The following is a 10,721-nucleotide window of genomic DNA, read 5'->3' on the forward strand; positions in this document are numbered from 1 at the left end:
ACCGGGCTCAGGCAAGGCATGGCAAAATTCAATAACAAGGCCATTAGAGCATTATCAGCTGTCAGCTGTATTATGGGGAACATGACCCACATGTAAGGAAAAGCTACAAAAGACACTGGAGAAGACTGCAGACAGTATTGTCGTCAGAACTACAGCAAATACAGAGTCTGACCTCTTAGCCCAGATAATCAGGACAACAGATGACCACTTCCCAGTCAGTGTTATGAATCCAGGAGAGTGTGATTTACCGTACGGAATATATAACCCTGCTTCCTGCTCTTCTACCAGAAGTCATGACTCCTGCCGGTGTCTCTGGTAAAACCTCTGTTCTGGGAATGCTGTCGTCCTGCATTAGGATTATAACACTGGTCACTAATCGGCCTCTTAAGGAGCCAGGGGCATTCCCACTGCACTGTTCGCCAATTATCACTGAGTCACAGATAAAGATCCGACAGGTATTACAAAATGTGCCAAAGCTTGTCTATCAAGGGTCTATAAAAAAGAACATATTTTCACAAAAGTTGTTATATTTTAACATACATGGAACAAAAATATAAGAAAATAAAAACAATAAGAAATGGCTGAAATACAAAAAAATATGCAGAGCTTTCAGACCTCAAATGATGCAAAGAAAACAAGTTCATATAGATAGTTCCAGTTTTAAGAGTTCAGAAATCAATATTTGGTGGAATAACCCCTTTTTTTATCACAGTTTTCATGCATCTTGGCATGTTCTCCTCCACCAGTCTTACACACTGCTTTTGGTTAATTTTATGCCTGCACTCCTGGTGCAAAAAAAATCAAGCAGTTCAGCTTGGTATGATGGCTTGTGATCATTAATCCTCTTCTTGATTATATTCCAGAGGTTTTCAATTGAAAAAATTAAACTCATAGTTTTTAAGTGGTCTCTTATTTTTTCCACAGCTGTATATTTAATATTCTTATATATATGTAGGTATGCAACATGTAAAAATGTATTATTACATTAGGGCTGGGCAGTACAGTGCCATGAAAAAGTATTTGCCTCCTTGGAGATTTTTTTCATTTTTGCTTTTTAGTAATACTTACATTTTCCAGATTATCAAACATTATCAAGACATTACTATCAAAGGTAACCTGAGTAAATACACAAAGAAGTTTTTAAATCATTATTTCATTTTTTAATGGTTAAAAAGCAATTCAAACCAACCTGGTCCTTTGTGAAAGTAATTAACTGTGAATTAATCACATTATAGGAAAGCTGAGTTCAATTTCACTACTAACCACAACCAGGCATGATTACTGCCAAACCAGTAGAATCAAGAAATCTCTTAAAAAGAACCTGTGACAAAACGAAACAGCTAAAATATCTTAAAAACAACACATTATGCCCTGATCTGAAGAAATTCAAAACCAGATGAGAGAAATCAAGCTTTGGGACTTGTGCAAACCACAATGAGAGCTACTATTTACAAATGGAAAAAAAAAACATTTAACACTGGTGAACCTTCCCAGGAGGGGCCAATCTACAGATTTACTCCAAAAGGGCATGGACAGCTCATCCAGGAGGTCACCCATAATTCTTAACCATATCTAAAGAACTGCAGACCTCACTTGCCTCAATTAAGTTAGTGATGTTGATAATTCAATAGTAAGAAAAAGGCTGAGTATATAAAAATGGTATTTATAGGAGAGTTCTATGGTATAAACCACTGCTGATCAAAAAGAACACAAAGGCCCATCTCACATTTGATGATCCCCAGGATTTTGGGAAAGTATTATGTGGACTGACGTGACAAAAGTGTTGTTATATATGGTGTAAAAATAACACATAATTTCAGAAAAAGAACATCATACTAAAGTCAAACATGGTGTTGGTAGTGTGATGGTCTGGGACTGCATTGCTGCTTCAGGGCCTGGACAGTTCTGCTCTCTACCAGAAAATCCTGAAAGAGAATATCTGTACAACGGTTCTTAACCACTGTAGGCACAGGCGTACTTGTGTTCGGTAGCAGGACAATGACCTAAAGCACACCAGCAAGGAATGCCTCCACCACAGAATGGTTAAAAAAACAATTAAAAATTAAGGTTTTGGAGTGGCCTATGTCAAAGTCTAATAGGATAGTAAGGAATGCAGAGAAACAGAGGTACTTCAGTCTGTAGTTATAGATAAAAAAAAATACAATGAGTGTCGAAATAAAGAGGTGGTTATGATATCCAGATATGACTGTATAGTGTTAATGTACTTTACACTATATATTGATTTGGGGGTTTTACCACATATCTCACTCTTGCAACCTGTTAGTATACCAAGAAAGTAGAAGTGTGGAGAACCTCTGTCATCATACAGCCCACCTCTTCAAATATCAGTTTCCTATGCTGCAGTTCAGAGCCATGGAGAGCAGTTCACAGCTCGTCAGCTGACAAGCACACTTTTTCCCACACCTTCCCTCCCTCCCCCTCTCCACCGCTTCACCCGGAGAGACTTTGTACCTGCTGACTTAAGTAAATAATACACGTTTACCCGTGTGTGCTTTTAGATAGGGTCCTTTTGGGAGACATTTTTTTTCCATTACTGTGTGTGCAGTTAGTTGTATGACGCTAAAGGCCTAAATGAGTTTGCTGCAGGCTGTAATGACATGACGCCGATTCAGAGCGGCTGCTGTCCTGCAGGTTACGGTGCTGTTAGCTCACTTTCCAGACAACACTAAGTATCTTATTTCACACTCCGCTGCTGCTTTAGCCCTTTAATCAGATCACTTTCATTCCAGTGTTTCAAAACTCTCGACTCTGAAGAGCATGAGTGCCTTCAGTCTTATGGCTTAAAAGCCAGTTTTGTTGATAGTAAAATACAATTGTGTTTTATTCCTGTTGATTTTTAGAGATATGCTTTTTAGTAAGGATGTAACCATTTTGATACATAAGGAATAATTCAGTAAAAAGTCTGATTAGCTTGTTTATTATACTGATCCCAGATGCAGTCGGTTTTAGTAACCAAAACATGTCTGATATCTGACAGTCTACTCATCTACAAGTACATCTCAAAAAATCAGAATATCATTGAAAAGTTATGTTATTTCAGTAATTCAGTTCAAGATGTGAAACTCATATATTATATAGATGTATTACACACATTTACATTTACATACATTTGAAGTGTTTATTTTTTATTTTTGATGATTATGGCTCATATATAATATTCAAATCTTCTAGTTTTCATCGGCTATAAGCTATAATCAACTATAAAATAAATAAACACTTAAAATAGATCACTCTTTGTGTAATCCATCCATGTAAAATATGAGTTTCACATTTTGAACTAAATTACTACAATAAAGTAACTTTTCAATTATATTCTATTTTTTTGAGATGCATTAGTAGGGTTATGGTCATATTACAAGCCTAGTTAACCTATTTAAATGTATCCTTAGATTGGGTTTGGCTATATTAACAAACACTTATAGGGCTCTGTTTTAGCAATCTTTAGGCAAGCTGTCAATTGTGCACCGTGCAGTATGATTTAGGGCGTGATAGTGTGTCTTTGCTATTGTAACAGCGGGAAAAGTATGCCTTGCATTGTTCGGGACGTGCAAAATGCTTGTACTAATTCTCTTAATTAATCATGTGTGTAAATAAACCAATCAGTGTGTGTCACTTGCCTCACATTTTTTTAAGAGCCAGATTGCTATTTCATTGGTGCATCTACCTGGATGTGTCCAAAGCTTCTCAGCAGGGAAAACAGACCTGCTCTGTCATGACAATGACCTAGATTGTGTGTTGATGATTGAATAATGTTATTTTACTTTGTATTCTGTTTATTGTTGATGTAAAGGTCTGCATAGCTGCCAAGTGGCATGCTCTATGGGTTTGTTAGTTAGATAGATATGTAGATATATTCACAAGCACTGTTGCTTTTTATTTATTTATTTATTTTTATAATTTAATTCTAATTTTTCCCATTTTTTTTTCCCAATGCACATGGCCAATTACCCAACCCACTCATTAGGACTCCCCCTATCACTAGTAATGCCCAAGACTAACACATGCTTCCTCCAATACATGTGAAGCCAGCCACCGCTTCTTTTCGAGCTGCTGATGCAGCATTGCCAAGCAGACAGCGCAGCACAGCGGCTCGGTTCTGATACATTAGCACACAAACGCCCTGTGCTGTGGACATCACCCTAGGAGTGATGTGGGAAGAGAGCGCCATCTACCCACCTGGAGGGAGCAGGGCCAATTGTGCTCCCTCTGAGCGTCGGCAGGCACTGTTGCTATTTAAATGACACAGACAGAAGGTGTAAAAACAGACTGTTGGTGGGGTGTAAGATAGCAATGAGCATCGTGACGCATCTTGAGCAGAATGAAAGAAAGGGCCCCTACAAAAATAAAAGTTACCTGTTGCTGTTTGTATTGTCAAGGAGATGAATGAAGACTAATGAAGACAACACTAACCACATCCATACAGGCAAAAGTTTCTATTATCTAGTGTTTAAAAACCCCCAACAGCACTGCTGTGTCTGATTGACTCATACCACCAGCACAACACACTCTAAACAGTCTGAACCAAATGTGTTGTTATGTCCATTTTGTTCTCTACCAGATACTGCAGTCATTTGTTTAGGTCTGAGGTTAAGATGAGGTGTACACTAATAAAAGCTCACATCACCCCTCTCAATACTTTCAGTAAGAGTTTCAAGTTTTAAAAATACTCTTCAAAAATGGAAGTTAAAAAGAGAAGCTAAAGATGAGATGAGCAAGATGAGAAAGCATGAGAAAACATGGCGCCTAGCCAAACTATTGAACGAACTAGCGATTTAATAACTAAAAAAACTTTCAGATAGTTGTAAAAATGTGCCTATACACATACATTGTTTATATACAGGTGCATCTCAAAAAATAGAATATCATTGAAAAGTTACTTTATTTAGGTAATTAAGGTCAAAATGTGACTCATATATTAAATAAATGTATTAAACACAGAGTGATCTATTTTATCCATTTAGTCATTTTATTGTTGATTATTATGGCTTACAGCTAATAAAAAACCCAAAATTAGTGTCTCAGAATATTAGAATATTATATAAGACCAACTGATACTTTTGGCATTGTGGGTAGTGTGCCAAGTCCTGCTGGAAAATGAAATCCTTTTATGAAGTTGTCAATAGAGGGAAGCATGAAGTGCTGCTGTAAGATTTTCTGGGAAAACACTGCACTGACTTCGGACTTGATACAACACAGTGGATCAACACCAGCAGATGACGTGACTCACCAAAACTTGTGCAGCTCTGCAGCAACAAAATATGGACCACATGATCTGACAAACTCATAGGATTGGCAAAGTTAACAGATGCATATTTAGGATAAAAATCAGATGATAATGTTATTGGTTGCTTATTGGTCCTTACATCTTTACCATTTATGCTTCTCTTTAATCAGACTACATGACCTAAAATTTCCCTGGCATCTGCTTATATAAGCAGTCACCTCATTACCATAACCGCATTGGACAGCTCAACACGTTTGTAGGAGAGCATTAACTCCCAGTTTTATTAAGAGAATGCTGATTGGCACTCACATGAACAGATGTGTCCTCACCAGAGTCTAAACCCACATTCTCATGATGAGCGTTTAGTGAATTGTAGTGAGATGTGAACTGTAGCCTAAATAATTTACCAATTACTACACCTTTTGCATGTCTTTTCCTTTCATTACATTACATTACATTTGGCAGACGCTTTTGTCCAAAGCGATTTACAATAGTGAAGTACAAAAGTAATAGAAGTTAAAGGTAAAAACATCTTTAGATAGGGCCTAAAGGAAGTCAAAGGAAAATAATGAGATAGAGGAGTAGAGAAGGGGAAGAATAATATTAGGTTTTTCTTTTCATCTTTTCTACAAAATCAAACTTTTCTGCATTGCAAACATTCATTGCCATTTTTTCATTGACATATACTGAGTGTGTTTTAGGTCCTCATGATTTTGAATAGATATGAAACACTGAAGAACACGTGTAGGCAGAGTTTGGACAGATCATCAGAAACTGAAACACTTTGACCAATGGTGTCTAAACCAAGAGTGTAACAGTAGTATGTATTGGAATTTCCCAGATATAAGGGGACATGTATGGTTAATAACTGTGGTTTGGTTTCAGTACCTATCGTGGTGAAACTGCCACTAGTTTCATATGTATATATGTATAAATATACATATGTAAAGTCATGTAAAGCTAGAAAAAAATAATTTCATCAATGAGAAACAAAGAAGAACCATTCTGAAGTTTGCAAAAGACCATAAGAATTGGACCATAGAGGACTGAAGTGATGTCATCTTCTCTGATGAGTCCAATTTTCAGCTTTGCCAAACACCTGGTCGTCTAATGGTTAGGCAGAGACCTGGAGAGGTGTACAAGCCAGAGTGTCTTGCACTGACTGTGTTTGGCATAAGGTCACCCAAAAGCAGTGTGAAAGACTTGTGGAGAGCATGCCAAGATGCATAAAAGCTGGGATAAAAAATCTGGGTTATTGTACCAATTATTGATTTCTGAACTCGTCCTGAGTTAAAGCATTAGTATTGTTGTTGTTTCTAAATGAATATGAACTTGTTTTTTTTTCGTTATTTGAGGTCTGAATGTTCTGACCTCTGTTTAATAAATGCAATATTTTTGTTTGGAATTTTGGAGATATGTTGTCAGTAGTTCAGTTTACCCAAACATATACTTATAAAGAGTAAAATCAGAGAAACTGATAAATTAGTATGTATATATTTATATGTGTGTGTGTGTGTGTGTGTGTATGTTGCCTGTAAGAACACTATATATCATTAGAATAAATACAAATTAATTAAATTAATCATGATAAATGATCGGACTTATGTTAAATAAAAATACAGTTGTAAATGTTTTTATCTTCTTTTTCAAAAAAAAAAAAAATTATATTATATCAAACTGTTTCCAAATTCCAATAATCACACTTTATTACTTAGTTACAATCTAGTCAGTTTAGGTAAACTTAAGATATGAAAATTTGATGTTAATGTAGGAATCACACCTAAAAACCATAATTGTGCAAAAATGAAAAATTCTTAAAAAAAAAAAACTAAAAGTTAAATTTTCTTAATAACTACATTTTTACGTTAACATAGAGCTGGGCAATCTGGGCAATGTAACAATATTTTATTGGATTGTAATAAATGTGTAGTAGTAATTTTTGTGCCAGCATATGATAATATACTGAGAAGTATTGTGGATTGTGAAAATTTCTTTAAGTATTGTGATACAGAATTTGTACAGTGTTATCAGCCAGCCTTATATTGTTGACTATATATGGACATGAACTGAAACATTTGTAATGACCTTAATGCTAATTCAGTGTAATTCAGAATTCAGAATTAACAGTGCACCTAAAACTATATAGAGAAAAGCTTAGAGATTTTCTGATTGGGATTTTAACAGAAATTTGTGATAATCAATCAAAACGAATGTTGCTTAAAAATGTCGAACCTGAATAAAGGGTTTTCCTTTTCCTAAATAATCAGCTGAATTCATTAAAGAGAAACATTCTATTTTCCTGTTATTCTGGTCTGTCTTAAGGGGACTATAAGTCTATTTTTGCCTCATTGTGTTTCGCACATCCTTTGATCACCGCAAACCAGCTCTGGTGTTGGACGTTGTGTAATCAGCCAGGCAGATGATGCCAAGGCTTGCAACTGAAAGTGAAGTGGTGTTGTAAGAGCACAATCTCAACAGTAAATATCTGTAAGTGACAGGACAAATGCTAAACAGTGCCAGATTGTAAATGAATTTACTCCCACATATGTTGTATTTCATCACTAGCTTCTCTTTAGTCCACTGATATAAACCCCGGATCTGATACAGGCTGTCGAACCCTTGCCTGGCATCAGAATCAGTAGCTTGGAAGTAGTAGTGATCCAGTAAATCTCTTTAAGATATTTTTAGAACAGATTATTCTCAGATAGAGCAAAATCCACTGTGATTTCTTTGTTCAAACTGAAACTGAAACAGAGGGAACTGTATTTTATCAAAAGCTAAAACCCTCAGGTTTGATTAAACCCAAGCTACTCAATCAGGCTATCATAGGAGATAAGATACAGGAGAATAGTAGAATGCACTGCTGAGAGTCTGGAGATTCTCCAGCTGATCAGTTTGTGTTGACAGAGCGAGGCTGGTGGGAGGAGGATGGGGAATTGCTGATGCGTGCTTGGGCAGCATGTTGTCTCAGCCACTGTTGATCCAACTGTGTTGTTTTTAATTAAACTACCCTTTAAAGTGGTGTGGAAGTTCTGCAGGAAGTGGGAAGATGTGGACATTGATGGAATGATGAACATACATGGATCAAACTACAACAGGATCAAAGCCTGAAGCCTCAATTATGCTCTTGAATATAAAGGTTCCTAAATTATTCTTAAGGCTAATTTGTGCCCAAAGTTAAATAGGCTGGATTTGGATGTGGATAAGCCTGCTGTGATTTTAAGCCTGTCCTGTGATTATTTTGTCCGTATTTGTACACATTAACTTGAAAGCTTATAGATATGAATGAAATGAAGCAGTACTACTGGAAATCATGGGTAAAAAAAGTAGCTTATACTTCAAAACACAGTAGAAACTGGCAGCTCTTGTCAGCAGAGCTTCAGACAGTATTTTCTTATTTGAACTGTGCAGTGCGTCACAGAAATCTGTGTGGGATATAGCCTTCTAATCTTCCCACCGCCATTCCCCAGTCCCATTTCACACTCAGGGTTGCCAAGTGCACACAGTTAAGGTTGCTAACCATAGCTAGGCCTAGCTATTTACCACCACCACTAGGGTAGTAGAGACAATTTTGGACAGCTCTGGAAAAAAATAAGAAATCACTTCAGTTTCTAAATCAGTTTCTCTGATTTTGCTATTTATGTTTGAGTAAAATGAACATTGTTGTTTATTCTATAAACTACGGACAACATTTCTCCCAAATTCCACATAAAATTATTGTCATTTAGAGCATTTATTTGCAAAAATGAGAAATGAGAAATGGCTGAAAAAAACAAAAAAATGCAGAGCTTTCAGACCTCAAATAATTCAAAGAATCACAGTTTTCATGCATCTTGGCATGTTCTCCTTCACCAGTTTTGCACACTGCTTTTGGATAACAAAAATTAAAAAAACAAATCAGTTTGGTTTGATGGTTGTGATCATCCATCTTCCTCTTGATTATATTCCAGAGGTTTTCAATTTGGTAAAATCAAAGAAATCCATCATTATCTTATTTTTTTCTAGAGCTGTATACTCGCTTGCATTTGTTACTGATTGTTACTTTAAGGCGTTTAGCAGACACCCTTATCTAGAGCTACAAAGTTGCATCATTGTTTTCTTGAAAAAATGTTCTTAGCTACTTTATATTGGCTAAAATCATACATAAATATACATAAAGCTCATAAAGTAAAATACTCATAATATATCTTAAATATTTTGTATTTTTTTATTTTTTTGGTTATTTAATTGTTTTTTATTTATTTACATTTCTCAAAGAATTTAATAAAGACAAATTACAAGTTTTCCAACTGAAAATCAGCACATTTAAGCTTTTTTTTATCTATTCTGTAGTGGTCTAAACCAATGTGGTCCATTATTACTACTTCTGAGAAAACTGCTTATTAGACAAAGATGAGTAGTTTTAGATGATGCTTTGTTTTAGTTACCAAAGCTGATCAGTGAAGCCACTCACCTCCTAGGCCTTTAATGTAGAACCTAAAAAATATCCTCGCTAATCATTAACCAGACTTCTACAAAGCTCTGTCTCAGTGCTGGCATTTCAGCTGATGCCCCTAAACCAGCCCATTCCGTATGCAGCTCAGCTCTGAGTAACGTAATAGCCCTATTGTACGGCTTCCAGTCCTGAATGTAGGCCTATCATCATTTCACCGAGCAGGCAGCACCAGATATCACCCTCAACTGATGCTTTTCTTTCCTCCAATCATGTTAATTGCTTTAAAAAGGCCTTGCTCCTCGTTTCAGGACACATGCCAAGAGAGGTCTCCTCCATGTTTCTGAGCAGAGGAAATGAGGACACTCAGTTGTCGTTTAGATCAATCAGCCGGCTCCTCAGCACCTGGGGCAGTGCCAGCGCCCCTACACAGGCATGACAAGAACTGTGCTGGTGTAGGTGCCGTGACAATGGAGCCTTGTCTTGGTTTGTCAGAGGTCAATCGTTCAGTGGGTCACGGGCTGGTGATCAACACCGGGAAAGGAAATTGCACTGCCCGCACCATTTCACCTGCGTTTTCTGGATTCAGTGATCTTGGTTGAAACATAACCTTGGGATGACTAACCGATGAGTATGTCGATGTAGAAACTTCTTGATTATTTGTGTTAGTTGTGTCTAACTGTCTAACTAAAACTCGAGAGACAAGAATGATAGAGTAACTGGATGGACAGAATGAAGAAATTTGCATTTTTTTTTCAATGTACTGTGGGGTTCTGTTGATAGCTTACAAGCTTACATGCTAAGCTAGCTTCTTGTACAGATAGACAGAGTATCAGGCAGCTCAGTACAGCTGTTTTGACTTACATGAGTACTGATTATATAGAGTCTAAGTCTAAAAAGTTTGTGAGCTAGATAACGTTATCTAACAAGCTAACAGCTAAAACCACATCACAGATCGTGTTCCAGCTAAATGAGGAGCTTCAAACCTGTGCACACAGTCAAGTTCATAAGGTAATATTGCAGACCCAGCCTCATTTCCACACT

General features: G+C 36.6%; 1 protein-coding gene across 3 annotated transcripts in view; it reads left to right on the forward strand.

Annotated features, from left to right (window-relative positions):
* Positions 1 to 10,721, forward strand: part of iqgap2 (IQ motif containing GTPase activating protein 2) — a 102,291-nt gene that overhangs the window by 13,725 nt on the left and 77,845 nt on the right. The window lies entirely within an intron of this gene.

This window comes from Astyanax mexicanus, chromosome 22 (assembly GCF_023375975.1).
Source record: "Astyanax mexicanus isolate ESR-SI-001 chromosome 22, AstMex3_surface, whole genome shotgun sequence".
Lineage (NCBI taxonomy): Eukaryota > Metazoa > Chordata > Actinopteri > Characiformes > Acestrorhamphidae > Astyanax > Astyanax mexicanus.